This window comes from Leuresthes tenuis, unplaced genomic scaffold (assembly GCF_036924035.1).
Source record: "Leuresthes tenuis unplaced genomic scaffold, fLeuTen1.0.hap1 SCAF_83, whole genome shotgun sequence".
In the NCBI taxonomy this organism is placed as follows: domain Eukaryota; kingdom Metazoa; phylum Chordata; class Actinopteri; order Atheriniformes; family Atherinopsidae; genus Leuresthes; species Leuresthes tenuis.
The window spans coordinates 196,870-213,801 of NW_027325437.1; the positions used below are offsets into that span (position 1 = coordinate 196,870).

Sequence of the window (16,932 nt, forward strand, 5' to 3'; positions counted from 1 at the left end):
GCCAGACCATATATGATCAAAACAGGGAGCGGAGGTGGTTCAGCTGCAAGAAGGTTTGAATGTCCGACTAAAGTTTGTAAAAAGCGGGTAAGACAAGGTGTGAATGCCCGACAATGTATGATCAAAAGAGGAGCGGAGGTTTTCGGCTGCAAGAAGGTCTGAATGTCCACCCATAATTACTGAAAAATGGGTAAGAAAAGGTGCGAAAGCCCAACCGCACATGATCATAAGTGGATGAGAAGGTGTTCGACTGCAAGTAGGTGTGAATGTAAGATCATAATTTGTAAAAAGCGGGTAAGAAAAGGTAAGAATGCCCAACCATAAATTATCAAAAGCGGCAGCAGAGTTTCGGCTGGTATTTATCAATGTCTAGATAGATTTCAACAAAAAACAACGTTGTACTTTGCAGTAAAAGAAAGTGCAAATCAAAAGTTTTAGGAATCCGAGAATAAGCTTATTTTCATGAGTTCTGCACGATTTCGGATTTTATGTATAAAATGAATTCCTTCACGCAAACTAGGTTAACACTGCTTTGTCCTTCATATGTACCCATTTCTACATATATTTCAAGCATAAACCTCCTCATATTACCCTGAATGAGAAAGAGCCACACTTGTGATTAAGCCATACCTCCCTTTTGAGGAGTTCTGCATGATTTGGGATTTTATCTATAAAATTAATTCCTTCACTCAAACTATGTTAAAACGGCTTTTACCTTCATATATATCAATGTCTCGATAGATTTAAACAAAAAGAACCAACGTTGTACTTTGCAATAAAAGAAAGAGCAAATCAAAAGTTTTAGGAATCCGAGAATAAGCTTATTTTCATGAGTTCTGCACGATTTCGGATTTTATGTATAAAATGAATTCATTCACTCAAACCAAGTTAAAACTGCTTTTTCCTTCATATTTATCAATGTCTAGATCGACTTCAACAAAGAACAACATTGTATTTTGCAGTAGAAGAACGAGCAAAACTGAAGGATCAGGAATCCGAGAATAAGCTTCTTTTCATACGTTCTGCATGATTTGGGATTTTATGTATAAAATGAATTCCTTCACGCAAACTAAGTTAACACTGCTTTGTCCTTCATATGTACCCATTTCTACATATATTTCAAGCATAAACTTCCTCATACTTCCCTGAATGAGAAAGAACCACACTTGTGATTAAGCCATACGCCCCTTTTGAGGAGTTCTGCATGATTTGGGATTTTATCTATAAAATCAATTCCTTCACTCAAACTATGTTAAAACGGCTTTTACCTTCATATTTATCAATGTCTCGATAGATTTAAACAAAAAAACAACGTTGTACTTTGCAGTAAAAGAAAGAGCCAATCAAAAGTTTTAGGAATCCGAGAATAAGCTTATTTTCATGAGTTCTGCACGATTTCGGATTTTATGTATAAAATGAATTCATTCACTCAAACCAAGTTAAAACTGCTTTTTCCTTCATATTTATCAATGTCTGGATCGACTTCAACAAAGAACAACATTGTATTTTGCAGTAGAAGAAAGAGCAACACTGAAGGATCAGGAATCCGAGAATAAGCTTATTTTCTTATGGGCAAGAGGGAACTGCTTTGTCCTTCATATTTATCAATGTGTAGATGGATTTCAACTTCTTCTACTGCAAAGTCCAATGTTTTTCTTTGTTGAAGTCGATCTAGACATTGATGAATATGGAAGGACAAAGCAGTTTTAACTTGGTTTGAGCAAAGCAATTCATTTTATAGCAAAATCCGAAATCGTGCAGAACTCATGAAAGCAGGCTTATACTCGGATTCCTGAAACTTTAGATTTGCTCTTTCTTTTACTGCAAAGTACAACGTTGTTTTTTTGTTTAAATATTTCTAGACATGGTAAATATGAAGGACAAATGAGTTTTAACATAGTTTGAGTGAAGTAATGCATTTTATAAGCAAAATCCCAAATCATGCAGAACTCACGAAATGCTTTTTCTCGCTTTTCACTGCTTTTTACAAACTTTGGTCGGACGTTCACACCTTCTTGCATCCGAACACCTCCGCTTCCGCTTTTGATGATGTATATTCGGTCATTTGAACCTTTTTTTACCCGCTTTTTACAAACCATTGTCGGACTTTCACACCTTCTTGCAGCCGAACACCACCTCTCCCGCTTTTGATGATGTATGGTCCAGTATTCTTACCTTTTCTAACACATTTTTCAGCAATTATGGTCGGACATTCACACCTACTCACAGCTGGACACCTCCGCTCCCGCTTTTGATCATACAATGTCGGGACATCGCTCCTTGTCTTACCAGCTTTTTACAAACTTTAGTCGAACATTAACACCTTCTTGCAGCTGAACACCTCCACTCCCGCTTTTGATGATGTATAGTCGGGCTTTCGAGCCTTTTCTTACCCGGTTTTTACAAATTATGGTTGGACATTCAGACCTTGCAGCCGAACACCTCCGCTCTCTCTTTTGATCATACATTGTTGGGCATTCGCACCTTGTCTTACCCGCTTTTTACAAACTATAGTCAGACATTCACACCTTGCAGCTGAACCTCCGCTGCCTGTTTTGATTATGTTTGGTTGGATATTCGAACCTTTTCTTAACTGCTTTTTACAAACCATGGTCGGACTTTCACACCTTCTTGTAGCCGAACAACTCCGCTCCCGCTATTGATTGTGTACAGTCGGGTATTTTAACCTTTTCTTACCCGCTTTTTACCAACTATGGTCGGACATTCACACCGTCTTACAGCGGAACACCTCCGCTCCCGCTTTTTATGGTGTATAGTCAGGCATTCGAACCTTTTCTTACCCGCTATTTACAAACTATGGTAGGACATTCAAAGCTTTGTGTATCCGAAAACCTCCGCTCTCTCTTTTGATCATACATTGTCGGACATTCGCACCTTTTCTTACCCGCTTTTTACAAACCATGGTCGGACTGTCACACCTTCTTGTAGCCGAACACATCCGCTCCCGCTATTGATTGTGTACAGTCGGGTATTTTAACCTTTTTTACCCGCTTTATACCAACTATTGTTGGACATTCACACCGTCTTACAGCGGAACACCTCCACTCCCTCTTTTGATGGTGTATGTTCGGGCATTCGAACCTTTTCTTACCCGCATTTTACGAACTATGGTCGGACATTCAAAACTTCTTTTAGCCGAACACATCCACTCCTGCTTTTGATGATGTATGGTTGAGTATTCGCACCTTTTCTTACCCATTTTTTACAAACTATGGTAAGACATTCACACCTTCTTGCAGCTGAACACCTCCTCTCCCGCTTATGATGATGTGTGGTTTGATATTCGAAAATTTTCTTTCATGTTTTCTAGCAATTATTGATGGACATTCAGACCTTCTTGCAGCTGAACACCTCCGCTCCCGCTTTTGATGATGTATAGTCAGGCTTTCGAGCCTTTTCTTCCCCGGTTTTTATAAAATTATTGTTGGACATTCAGACCTTCTTGCAGCCGAAAACCTCCGCTCCCTCTTTTGATCATACATTGTCGGGCATTCGCACCTTCTCTTACCCGCTTTTTACAAACCAAGGTCGGACTTTCACACCTTTTAGTAGCCGAACAACTCCGCTCCCGCTATTGATTGTGTACAGTCGGGTATTTTCACCTTTTCTTACCCGCTTTTTACCAACTATGGTCAGACATTCACACCTTCTTACAGTGGAACACCTCCGCTCCCTGTTTTGATGGTGTATGTTCGGGCATTCGAACCTTTTCTTACCCGCTTTTTACAAACTATGGTCGGACATTAAAACCTTCTTGTAGCCGAACACATCCACTCCTGCTTTTGATGATGTATGGTTGGGCATTCGTACCTTTTCTTACCCATTTTGCAGTAATTATGGGTGGACATTCACACCTTTTTGCATTTTAACACCTCCTCTCCCGCTTATGATCATGTGCGGTTTGATATTCGAAAATTCTCTTCCATGTTTTCTAGCAATTATTGATGGACATTCAGACCTTCTTGCAGCTGAACACCTCCGCTCCAGCTGTTGATGGTGTATAGTCGGGCTTTCGAGCCTTTTCTTCCCCGATTTTTACAAATTATGGATGGACATTCAGACCTTCTTTCAGCCGAAAACCTCCGCTCCCTCTTTTGATCATACATTGTCGGGCATTCGCACCTTTTCTTACCCGCTTTTTACAATTCATGGTCGGACTTTCACACCTTTTAGTAGCGGAACAACTCTGCTCCCGCTATTGATTGTGTACAATAGGGTATTTTAACCTTTTCTTACCTGCTTTTTGCCAATTATGGTTGGACATTCACACCTTCTTACAGCGGAACATACATTTTTCTTACCTCTCTCTACCTTTTAGTGTTCTATGGGGTATTCACACCTTTTTTTTCACCGCATTTTATAGATTATGGTTGTAAATTCTCACCCACTCTTATCCGAAGACCTCTTCTCTTGCTTTGGTTAATATATAGTTGGGCATTCGAACCTTTTCTTACCCGCTTTTTACAAATTATGGTCGAACATTCACACCTACTTGCAGCCGAACACCTCCGCTCCCGCTTTTGATGGTGTATAGTCGGGCTTTCGAGCCTTTTCTTCCCCGGGTTTTACAAATTATGGTTGGACATTCAGACCTTGCAGCCGAAAACCTCCGCTCCCTCTTTTGATCATACATTGTCAGGCATTCGCACCTACTTGCAGCCGAATACTTCCGCTCCACCTTTTAGTGATGTATGGTTGACATTTGCACCTTTTCTTACCCTTTCTTACCCTACTGATTGCTTAAGATTAAGTTGTTTTTTCTCAAACTACAACATTTTTTTAATTGTTGAAACTTGATTTGAAGTGGATAAATAAGGAGGACAAACAGTTTTAAGTCAGGCTGATAGAAGGAATTAATTTTATAGCAAAATCTGTATTTCGTCATATGTCGAGAGATGCTTATTGCTGAAGAAGTTATTTCTCATTCTACAAAGTACAACGTTGTTTATCGTTGAAACTTGATTAGACATGAATAAATATGAAGGACAAAGCAGTCTTAACTTGGTTAGAGTTAAGGAATTCGTTTTATAGGAGAATCCGAATTCGTGCATAACTCGTAAAATAGAGCTTATTTTCGGATTCCTGAAGAATGAGTCTGGTTCTTTCTCATAATACAAAGTTTGTTGTTTATTGTTGAAACTTCATCAGAAGTGAAGAAATAAATGAATGCCTATCAACAAATGTGGGATCTAAACTCTAGTGCTTCCTCTAAAATAATTTCCTTTCTCAATTCAGAAATGTGTGTGTGTAAGTCACAACACCCGTGACACCAAAACGGCTTTCTTTTCTCTCTTTTCTCTACACTCTGCACTGTGAGCACACACACCAAATCAGAAAGGCTTTTTTCTCTCTTTTCTACATTATGGACTGTGGGGACACAAAACCGCTCTCTCTTTTTTTTTTTGATTGTGTGCCAGGGCGTTGTCTCACGTATTAGATTATGCTTACGATACGAATGGGTTTATCAGTCACATCAGAATCCATACATACTGATCCTCCCGTAATAAAATGGTCGGATCTTATCAAACACACTTTGTTTCTTGTGACAATCAAGTCAGCGAAACAGCGTATACACGTCAAGACACTGAATCAAGTTTGTAACAAGAACTCATAAGTTTGGCAGTATTGCTCTGCCATCAGCAATCATACACCCATTTTATTTTCGTGAGACATGTGCAGGCACCTGTTCATCTACTGTTCTATCACTATGAATTAGTTTATCTATTATCAATAAGGATACTTCTACAACTACTATCAAAGTATGTCCAGACTTCTTATGTTGTCAGTTGCTATATATGAATAAGTGGGTAGCTACTGACAAGCATTAAGCATGTCACACAGCCCAAACATATAACATTTCAGGACACACCACACAGTTAACAACCACCGTGAAGTGTCAAAGCCCAAACATGTAACATTCAACAGGACACTTACACAACACATTCAAATCAAACAGTCAGACAACATACAAGAACATATACCCCAGCCGGCATTGCTCCCTGCCTATTTTCCTACAGCTCACTATGTGTGCACACACCTTTATTCACAAACTCTTCAACTTATACTCTTTTACCAAAGCTGCTACAGCTCGATTGGCCGAATACCCTTAGATCCTATTTCGGTGAATTTGACATCTGCCTTACATGTAACAGATTAGCGGTTTAGCAGTTTTAATTTAGTTTGAGTGAAGGAATTCATTTTATAGCAAAATCCGAAATCGTGAAGAACTCATGAAAGTAAGCTTATTCTCGGATTCCTGAAACTTTAGATTTGCTCTTTCTTTTACTGCAAAGTATAACGTTGTTTTTTTTTTGTTTAAATCTTTCTAGACATGGTAAATATGAAGGACAAAGCAGTTTTAACATAGTTTGAGTGAAGGAATTCATTTTATAGATAAAATCCCAAGAGTCTGCTGAGAAAAGAGAGTGAATGCGAAGTAGACTCTAACACGGCTCTGGGAGCGAGCCGAGTGTGGGCTAACCGGGAGAATTGCTTGAAAGAAACGCGACACCGAATGAGCGGTCAGAACAAAGCCTCAATACGGTGTTCCCGTGGTGTTTTTGTTGCTGCCTTGTCGATTGCACAGGGGCAAGCGTTTCAACCAAGCAACGCTCACCATGGGGAAGGTGGCTATGGCAACTAGCCTGATGCCCTCCTCCCGCAGTGACGGATAATCGTACTCTGGTTTCTCTTCATAACATACAAGTCTTTCGCCTTTTACTAAAGACTTTCGTGGAGAGCAGCACTAATGAGTTGTTTCTATTTTTGGCAGGCTTTACCTTTGCGGGTGAAGCCCTTTCTGTCTGTGCAAAAGAAATCTTGTTACTGTGCAGAGTGACTTCTCTGAGTAGAGTCGCCTTACTTGTTGCGATTGTGCCAATGTTCGAAGCTGGAGTGCAAAGTTGTTGCTTGAATGGTGCTTGCTGGAGCATGCGGGAGTGCAAAGTTATACCATTTAAAAGGGCTGAAGAGTGCTCAGTGCAGCGGGTGGGCGGAGGTGCAACGTGACACTCTGGCCACCTATGGCCATAAAAAGAACACTGCTACAAGTGCGCATTGTGCCAGCAAGGGCCCTCGGACCTGAAACAGTGGACAGTTATCGCTTCTCGGCCTTTTGGCTAAGATCAAGTGTAGTATCTGTTCTTATCAGTTTAATGTGTCCTCTATACGAGGACTACATATTAAATGGATTTTTAAGAATAGGAGTTGAAAAAGAAGCTTGCTCCGTTCACTCCAAGCATCGACCCAGTACTGCAGTGCCGCTGGGAACGGTGCGCTCTTCTCTGCTCTTGTGAAAAAGCAAACAGCGGTGCAGGATGGAAGTTTCAGGGAGCCCAAGATGAAACTTTCTTTTAATCTGCTGAGAAAAGAGTGTGAATGCGAAGTAGACTTTAACACAGCTCTGGAAGCGAGCCGAGTGTGGGCTAACCGGGAGAATTGCTTGAAAGAAACGCGACACCGAATGAGTGGTCAGAACAAAGCCTCAATACGGTGTTCCCGTGGTGTTTGTGGCTGCCTTGTCTTTTGCACAGAGTAAAAGACAAGGCAGCCATCGAATAAAGGCCCGATTGTTCCTACTTGGTCAGCCGAGGAGCAAGGGGGGGGACTAAGCGTCTCAACCAAGCAAATCTCACCAAGTAGGAACAATCGGGCCCTATTCGATTGCTGCAACACCTGAAAGAGATATTGATGCGAGACCCGATCAAAAGCTTTTTCAAAGTCTAAATTTAAGATGACAAGCCGGGTGTTTCTGTCTCTAGCGTAATCAATGATGTCTCGAATCAGTACGAGGCTGTCGGTGAGTTGTCTCTCTGAGATGGCACAAGCCTGGTCTGGGTGAATTACCTCCTCTAAAACAGAGGACATCCGTGTCGTTAAAACCTTGCTAAAAAGTTTACAGTCAAAGTTTAAAAGCGTGATGGGCCTCCAATTCTTTAGGTCAGTCTTATCATTTTTATCAGAAGTGAAGAAATAAATGAATGCCTATCAACAAATGTTGGATCTAAACTCTAGTGCTTCCTCTAAAATAATTTCCTTTCTCAATTTAGAAATGTGTGTGTGTAAGTCACAACAACCGTGACACCAAAACGGCTTTCTTTTCTCTACACTCTGCACTGTGAGCACACACACCAAATCAGAAAGGCTTTTTTCTCTCTTTTCTACATTATGGACTGTGGGGACACAAAACCGCTCTCTCTTTTTTTTTTTGATTGTGTGCCAGGGCGTTGTCTCACGTATTAGATTATGCTTACGATACGAATGGGTTTATCAGTCACATCAGAATCCATACATACTGATCCTCCCGTAATAAAATGGTCGGATCTTATCAAACACACTTTGTTTCTTGTGACAATCAAGTCAGCGAAAAAGCGTATACACGTCAAGACACTGAATCAAGTTTGCCACAAGAACTCATAAGTTTGGCAGTATTCCTCTGCCGTCAGCAATCATACACCCATTTTATTTTCGTGAGACATGTGCAGGCACCTGTTCATCTACTGTTCTATCACTATGAATTAGTTTATCTATTATCAATAAGGATACTTCTACAACTACTATCAAAGTATGTCCAGACTTCTTATGTTGTCAGTTGCTATATATGAATAAGTGGGTAGCTACTGACAAGCATTAAGCATGTCACACAGCCCAAACATATAACATTTCAGGACACACCACACAGTTAACAACCACCGTGAAGTGTCAAAGCCCAAACATGTAACATTCAACAGGACACTTACACAACACATTCAAATCAAACAGTCAGACAACATACAAGAACATATACCCCAGCCGGCATTGCTCCCTGCCTATTTTCCTACAGCTCACTATGTGTGCGCACACCTTTATTCACAACCTCTTCAACTTATACTCTTTTACCAAAGCTGCTACAGCTCGATTGGCCGAATACCCTTAGATCCTATTTCGGTGAATTTGACATCTGCCTTACATGTAACAGATTAGCGGTTTAGCAGTTTTAATTTAGTTTGAGTGAAGGAATTCATTTTATAGCAAAATCCGAAATCGTGAAGAACTCATGAAAGTAAGCTTATTCTCGGATTCCTGAAACTTTAGATTTGCTCTTTCTTTTACTGCAAAGTACAACGTTGTTTTTTTTTTGTTTAAATCTTTCTAGACATGGTAAATATGAAGGACAAAGCAGTTTTAACATAGTTTGAGTGAAGGAATTCATTTTATAGATAAAATCCCAAGAGTCTGCTGAGAAAAGAGAGTGAATGCGAAGTAGACTCTAACACGGCTCTGGGAGCGAGCCGAGTGTGGGCTAACCGGGAGAATTGCTTGAAAGAAACGCGACACCGAATGAGCGGTCAGAACAAAGCCTCAATACGGTGTTCCCGTGGTGTTTTTGTTGCTGCCTTGTCGATTGCACAGGGGCAAGCGTTTCAACCAAGCAACGCTCACCATGGGGAAGGTGGCTATGGCAACTAGCCTGATGCCCTGCTCCCGCAGTGACGGATAATCATACTCTGGTTTCTCTTCATAACGTACAAGTCTTTCGCCTTTTACTAAAGACTTCTGTGGAGAGCAGCACTAATGAGTTGTTTCTATTTTTGGCAGGCTTTACCTTTGCGGGTGAAGCCCTTTCTGTCTGTGCAAAAGAAATCTTGTTACTGTGCAGAGTGACTTCTCTGAGTAGAGTCGCCTTACTTGTTGCGACTGTGCCGATGTTCGAAGCTGGAGTGCAAAGTTGTTGCTTGAATGGTGCTTGCTGGAGCGTGCGGGAGTGCAAAGTTATACCATTTAAAAGGGCTGAAGAGTGCTCAGTGCAGCAGGTGGGCGGAGGTGCAAAGTGACACTCTGGCCACCTATGGCCATAAAAAGAACAGGGGTGTTAGCGGACAAGTGCGCATTGTGCCAGGAAGGGCCCTCGGACGTGAACCAGTGGACAGTTGTCGCTTCTCGGCCTTTTGGCTAAGATCAAGTGTAGTATCTGTTCTTATCAGTTTAATATCTGATATGTCCTCTATACGAGGACTACATATTAAATGGATTTTTAGCAATAGGAGTTGAAAAAGAAGCTTGCTCCGTTCACTCCAAGCATTGACCCCGTACTGCAGTGCCGTTGGGAACGGTGCGCTCTTCTCTACTCTTGTGAAAAAGCAAACAGCGGTGCAGGATGCAAGTTTCAGGGAGCCCAAGATGAAACTTTCTTTTAGTCTGCTGAGAAAAGAGAGTGAATGCGAAGTAGACTTTAACACGGCTCTGGGAGCGAAAGAAACGCCATACCAAATGAGCGGTCAGAACAAAGCCTCAATACGGTGTTCCCGTTGTGTTTTTGTTGCTGCCGCTGTTTGCTTTTTCACAAGAGCGCACCTGTTGAGGGGGGGCCTGGGGGGGCCTGGGTGATGGTGGGCCTCAGGCCCGGGCTGCTGCGACTGGTGTGACCGGGTGGTTTGTTTGTTTGTTTTTTGTTGTTGTTTGTTTGTTTTTTGTAGAGGTCCTCCGGAGTGGGGTTGGGTTGAGTGGGGTGGGGCGGGATGGGTACCTTCTGGGGGTACAGTAGCTCCCAGAATATGGTCGCTGCAGGCCCCGAGCCTGGTGGACATCAGGCCCTCCTGTCCTGTGTTGGCTCCCTTTTAAAAAGTACAGAACTTAGAACAGGTCTAGTCCCTGGCTTTCGGCAGAACTGTCTTCTTTACTTTTTTTTTTTTTCCCCTTATCGTGTTCAGCATTATGGCAGCAGAATTGTAGTCTGAATACCTTTGATGCCAAACAGATTTGCTTTGCCAAGGGAAGTTTTATAAATGTAAAGCTCCCCTTGATGCCCATTTATTTATTTCTGTTTACAATATATGACATGTAATAGAACTGAACCGGACCGGGGGACAAGGAAAGAAGAAGAGGAAAGAAGAGAAAAACAGAACATACATCGCATACAACACAGCTGTGGATATAGATGACCTGAGACGACATGATAATACATCAACTGCTTAGCGACCATGCTACTGGACTAATGAATGTGGTTGTGTGTGTGTGAGAACATGCAACACCCATGGCACAGGACCTACATGATAACCGTGCTTAGTTATGAGTGTATAAGCGTACAGGGCCACAATCCACAGCCCCCCCAAGCAATCAGAAGCAGGCAGAGAGGGCCACAAGACCCAGGCCACCAGCAGCCCCCACAGAGCACAGAACCCAGGAAGCCCACCGCAGGGGCAACCACGCATCCACCCAGAAGACTGCAGAGGAAGCCCCCGGAAAGAGCCCCCATAAGCATAGGGCAGAGGCCCTCCGGGAGCCAGGGGCAACAGCCCACCGACGTCGCCAGGCCCCAGCCGCCCAGACATGGGCCGTGCACTGGATCCGGGCCCCAGGAGCCCGAGCGCCCCCAAACCCCCCGACAGAGGCCCCACCCAATACCCAGGAGGGCCAAGCGCCCCAGACAGCCACACAGTGGGTCAGCGCCTGCCCCAGCACCCCTGGCCAAGTGCCCTGGGAGTCAAGACGTGCCCACAGGTGGGTGAAGTCGCGAGCAGCGGAGAGAGGCCACGCCGCCCCCCCCATCGGGAGAAGCACAGGCAGGCCAGGCGACAGCAAGTCCAAGATCCAGGCCCAATCATTACCACACACACTTTCATGTCCCATACATCCACACGTCCTCCCTCCCTCGACTCCGCTGGGGTGTAGTGCAGCGGGCACACCAGGGGGCCAGCAGCCCCCCAGCCACCACAGACCCCAAACCAGCAGAACAATTAATTAATCCTCCTGGCCCCTCCCGCCCCGAGCAGCAACCAGGAAGCAGGGGTGTGCGAAGAAGACCCCTCCCCTCACCCTTCTGGCTCTTCAATATTTTCTAATAGTGAGCAATTAAAATTGAGGGGCAGCCAAACTTGTAGAACTGGGAGCGTGGCCCTCTGGGCAGCCTACATACCCAAAGAGCCCCACCCACCAGATGCCACTCAGTGTAACCACCCCCCAAGACCTAATGTGTGTGTGTGAGTGTGTTTGATAAGTAGTAATGTCTAAGGTGTAATTAAAACAGGGGTGGGAACTGCAGAGTGCAACTACTGCAGAGTCCACTACACCCCACCGAACACACACGCCCCCAAAACCCTTCATGTGTGAGTGTGTGCTGTGTACAGGAGCCAGAAGGGAGAGGGGTATGGGGATATACACTGGGGGCAGCCAGGGACTGGCTGCAATAGGCATCCCCGCTACCAGGGAGCCAACACAGGACAGGAGGGCCTGATGTCCACCAGGCTCGGGGCCTGCAGCGACCATATTCTGGGAGCTACTGTACCCCCAGAAGGTACCCATCCCGCCCCACCCCACTCAACCCAACCCCACTCCGGAGGACCTCTACAAAAAACAAACAAACAACAACAAAAAACAAACAAACAAACCACCCGGTCACACCAGTCGCAGCAGCCCGGGCCTGAGACCCACCATCACCCAGGCCCCCCCAGGCCCCCCCTCAACAGGTGCGCTCTTGTGAAAAAGCAAACAGCGGCAGCAACAAAAACACAACGGGAACACCGTATTGAAGCTTTGTTCTGACCGTTCATTTGGTATGGCGTTTCTTTCGCTCCCAGAGCCGTGTTAAAGTCTACTTCGCATTCACTCTCTTTTCTCAGCAGACTCTTGGGATTTTATCAATAAAATGAATTCCTTCACTCAAACTATGTTAAAACTGCTTTGTCCTTCATATTTACCATGTCTTGAAAGATTTAAACAAAAAAACCAACGTTGTACTTTGCAGTAAAAGAAATAGCAAATCTAAAGTTTCAGGAATCCGAGAATAAGCTTACTTTCATGAGTTCTTCACGATTTCGGATTTTGCTATAAAATGAATTCCTTCACTCAAACTAAATTAAAACTGCTAAACCGCTAATCTGTTACATGTAAGGCAGATGTCAAATTCACCGAATTAGGATTATTCGGTATTCGGCCAATCGAGCTGTAGCAGCTTCGGTAAAAGAGTATAAGTTGAAGAGTTTCTGAATAAAGGTCTGCGCACACATAGTGAGCTGTAGGAAAATAGGCAGGGAGCAATGCCGGCTGGGGTATATGTTCTTGTATGTTGTCTGACTGTTTGATTTGAATGTGTTGTGTAAGTGTCCTGTTGAATGTTACATGTTTGGGCTTTGACACGCTTCACTGTGGTTGTTAACTGTGTGGTGTGTCCTGAAATGTTATATGTTTGGGCTGTGTGACATGCTTAATGCTTGTCAGTAGCTACCCACTTATTCATATATAGCAACTGACAACGTAAGAAGTCCGGACATACTTTGATAGAGTAGTTGTAGAAGTATCCTTATTGATAATAGATAAACTAATTCATAGTGATAGAACAGTAGATGAACAGGTGCCTGCACATGTCTCACGAAAATAAAATGGATGTATGATTGCTGACGGCAGAGCAATACTGCCAAACTTATGAGTTCTTGTGGCAAACTTGATTCAGTGTCTTGACGTGTATACGCTGTTTCGCTGACTTGATTGTCACAAGAAACAAAGTGTGTTTGATAAGATCCGACCATTTTATTACGGGAGGATCAGTATGTATGGATTCTGATGTGACTGATAAACCCATTCGTATCTTAAGCACAATCTAATACGTGAGACAACGCCCTGGCACACGATAAAAAAAAAAGAGAGAGCGGTTTTGTGTCCCCACAGTCCATAATGTAGAAAAGAGAGAGAAAAGCCTTTCTGATTTGGTGTGTGTGCTCATAGTGCAGAGTGTAGAGAAAAGAAAGCCGTTTTGGTGTCACGGGTGTTGTGACTTACACACACACATTTCTAAATTGAGAAAGGAAATTATTTTAGAGGAAGCACTAGAGTTTAGATCCAACATTTGTTGATAGGCATTCATTTATTTCTTCACTTTTGATAAAAATGATAAGACTGACCTAAAGAATTGGAGGCCCATCACACTTTTAAACTTTGACTGTAAACTTTTTAGCAAGGTTTTAACGACACGGATGTCCTCTGTTTTAGAGGAGGTAATTCACCCAGACCAGGCTTGTGCCATCTCAGAGAGACAACTCACCGACAGCCTCGTACTGATTCGAGACATCATTGATTACGCTAGAGACAGAAACACCCGGCTTGTCATCTTAAATTTAGACTTTGAAAAAGCTTTTGATCGGGTCTCGCATCAATATCTCTTTCAGGTGTTGCAGCAATCGAATAGGGCCCGATTGTTCCTACTTGGTGGGATTTGCTTGGTTGAGACGCTTGCTCCCCCCCCTTGCTCCTCGGCTGACCAAGTAGGAACAATCGGGCCCTATTCGATGGCTGCCTTGTCTTTTACTCTGTGCAAAAGACAAGGCAGCCACAAACACCACGGGAACACCGTATTGAGGCTTTGTTCTGACCACTCATTCGGTGTCGCGTTTCTTTCAAGCAATTCTCCCGGTTAGCCCACACTCGGCTCGCTTCCAGAGCTGTGTTAAAGTCTACTTCGCATTCACTCTCTTTTCTCAGCAGATTAAAAGAAAGTTTCATCTTGGGCTCCCTGAAACTTCCATCCTGCACCGCTGTTTGCTTTTTCACAAGAGCAGAGAAGAGCGCACCGTTCCCAGCGGCACTGCAGTACTGGGTCGATGCTTGGAGTGAACGGAGCAAGCTTCTTTTTCAACTCCTATTCTTAAAAATCCATTTAATATGTAGTCCTCGTATAGAGGACACATTAAACTGATAAGAACAGATACTACACTTGATCTTAGCCAAAAGGCCGAGAAGCGATAACTGTCCACTGTTTCAGGTCCGAGGGCCCTTGCTGGCACAATGCGCACTTGTAGCAGTGTTCTTTTTATGGCCATAGGTGGCCAGAGTGTCACGTTGCACCTCCGCCCACCCGCTGCACTGAGCACTCTTCAGCCCTTTTAAATGGTATAACTTTGCACTCCCGCATGCTCCAGCAAGCACCATTCAAGCAACAACTTTGCACTCCAGCTTCGAACATCGGCACAATCGCAACAAGTAAGGCGACTCTACTCAGAGAAGTCACTCTGCACAGTAACAAGATTTCTTTTGCACAGACAGAAAGGGCTTCACCCGCAAAGGTAAAGCCTGCCAAAAATAGAAACAACTCATTAGTGCTGCTCTCCACGAAAGACTTTAGTAAAAGGCGAAAGACTTGTATGTTATGAAGAGAAACCAGAGTACGATTATCCGTCACTGCGGGAGCAGGGCATCAGGCTAGTTGCCATAGCCACCTTCCCCATGGTGAGCGTTGCTTGGTTGAAACGCTTGCCCCTGTGCAATCGACAAGGCAGCAACAAAAACACCACGGGAACACCGTATTGAGGCTTTGTTCTGACCGCTCATTCGGTGTCGCGTTTCTTTCAAGCAATTCTCCCGGTTAGCCCACACTCGGCTCGCTCCCAGAGCCGTGTTAAAGTCTACTTCGCATTCACTCTCTTTTCTCAGCAGACTCTTGGGATTTTATCTATAAAATGAATTCCTTCACTCAAACTATGTTAAAACTGCTTTGTCCTTCATATTTACCATGTCTAGAAAGATTTAAACAAAAAAAAAACAACGTTGTACTTTGCAGTAAAAGAAAGAGCAAATCTAAAGTTTCAGGAATCCGAGAATAAGCTTACTTTCATGAGTTCTTCACGATTTCGGATTTTGCTATAAAATGAATTCCTTCACTCAAACTAAATTAAAACTGCTAAACCGCTAATCTGTTACATGTAAGGCAGATGTCAAATTCACCGAAATAGGATCTAAGGGTATTCGGCCAATCGAGCTGTAGCAGCTTTGGGAAAAGAGTATAAGTTGAAGAGTTTGTGAATAAAGGTGTGCGCACACATAGTGAGCTGTAGGAAAATAGGCAGGGAGCAATGCCGGCTGGGGTATATGTTCTTGTATGTTGTCTGACTGTTTGATTAGAATGTCTTGTGTAAGTGTCCTGTTGAATGTTACATGTTTGGGCTTTGACACTTCACGGTGGTTGTTAACTGTGTGGTGTGTCCTGAAATGTTATATGTTTGGGCTGTGTGACATGCTTAATGCTTGTCAGTAGCTACCCACTTATTCATATATAGCAACTGACAACATAAGAAGTCTGGACATACTTTGATAGTAGTTGTAGAAGTATCCTTATTGATAATAGATAAACTAATTCATAGTGATAGAACAGTAGATGAACAGGTGCCTGCACATGTCTCACGAAAATAAAATGGGTGTATGATTGCTGACGGCAGAGCAATACTGCCAAACTTATGAGTTCTTGTGGCAAACTTGATTCAGTGTCTTGACGTGTATACGCTGTTTCGCTGACTTGATTGTCACAAGAAACAAAGTGTGTTTGATAAGATCCGACCATTTTATTACGGGAGGATCAGTATGTATGGATTCTGATGTGACTGATAAACCCATTCGTATCGTAAGCATAATCTAATACGTGAGACAACGCCCTGGCACACAATCAAAAAAAAAAAGAGAGAGCGGTTTTGTGTCCCCACAGTCCATAATGTAGAAAAGAGAGAAAAAAGCCTTTCTGATTTGGTGTGTGTTCTCACAGTGCAGAGTGTAGAGAAAAGAGAGAAAAGAAAGCCGTTTTGGTGTCACGGGTGTTGTAACTTACACACACACATTTCTGAATTGAGAAAGGAAATTATTTTAGAGGAAGCACTAGAGTTTAGATCCCACATTTGTTGATAGGCATTCATTTATTTCTTCACTTCTGATGAAGTTTCAACAATAAACAACAAACTTTGTATTATGAGAAAGAACCAGACTCATTCTTCAGGAATCCGAAAATAAGCTCTATTTTACGAGTTATGCACGAATTCGGATTCTCCTATAAAACCTTAACTCTAACCAAGTTAAGACTGCTTTGTCCTTCATATTTATTCATGACTAATCAAGTTTCAACGATAAACAACGTTGTACTTTGTACTTCTTCAGCAATAAGCATCTCTCGACATATGA

General features: G+C 43.1%; 6 non-coding genes across 6 annotated transcripts; 4 read left to right on the forward strand and 2 right to left on the reverse strand.

The window, feature by feature from the left end:
• Positions 1-6,697: 6,697 nt before the first annotated feature.
• On the forward strand, positions 6,698-6,811 carry LOC140286338 (U5 spliceosomal RNA). Its single transcript, XR_011911175.1, has one exon. It is a non-coding gene; the product is annotated as a U5 spliceosomal RNA (small nuclear RNA).
• A 308-nt stretch (positions 6,812-7,119) lies between these two features.
• LOC140286312 (U2 spliceosomal RNA) lies at positions 7,120-7,303 on the forward strand. The gene has a single exon (XR_011911151.1). It is a non-coding gene; the product is annotated as a U2 spliceosomal RNA (small nuclear RNA).
• A 2,198-nt stretch (positions 7,304-9,501) lies between these two features.
• Positions 9,502-9,615, forward strand: LOC140286321 (U5 spliceosomal RNA). The gene has a single exon (XR_011911159.1). It is a non-coding gene; the product is annotated as a U5 spliceosomal RNA (small nuclear RNA).
• Positions 9,616-9,931: 316 nt separating this feature from the next.
• Positions 9,932-10,122, forward strand: LOC140286305 (U2 spliceosomal RNA). The gene has a single exon (XR_011911145.1). It is a non-coding gene; the product is annotated as a U2 spliceosomal RNA (small nuclear RNA).
• Positions 10,123-14,550: 4,428 nt separating this feature from the next.
• LOC140286313 (U2 spliceosomal RNA) lies at positions 14,551-14,734 on the reverse strand. The gene has a single exon (XR_011911152.1). It is a non-coding gene; the product is annotated as a U2 spliceosomal RNA (small nuclear RNA).
• A 308-nt stretch (positions 14,735-15,042) lies between these two features.
• LOC140286345 (U5 spliceosomal RNA) lies at positions 15,043-15,156 on the reverse strand. The gene has a single exon (XR_011911181.1). It is a non-coding gene; the product is annotated as a U5 spliceosomal RNA (small nuclear RNA).
• Between the last annotated feature and the right edge of the window lie 1,776 nt (positions 15,157-16,932).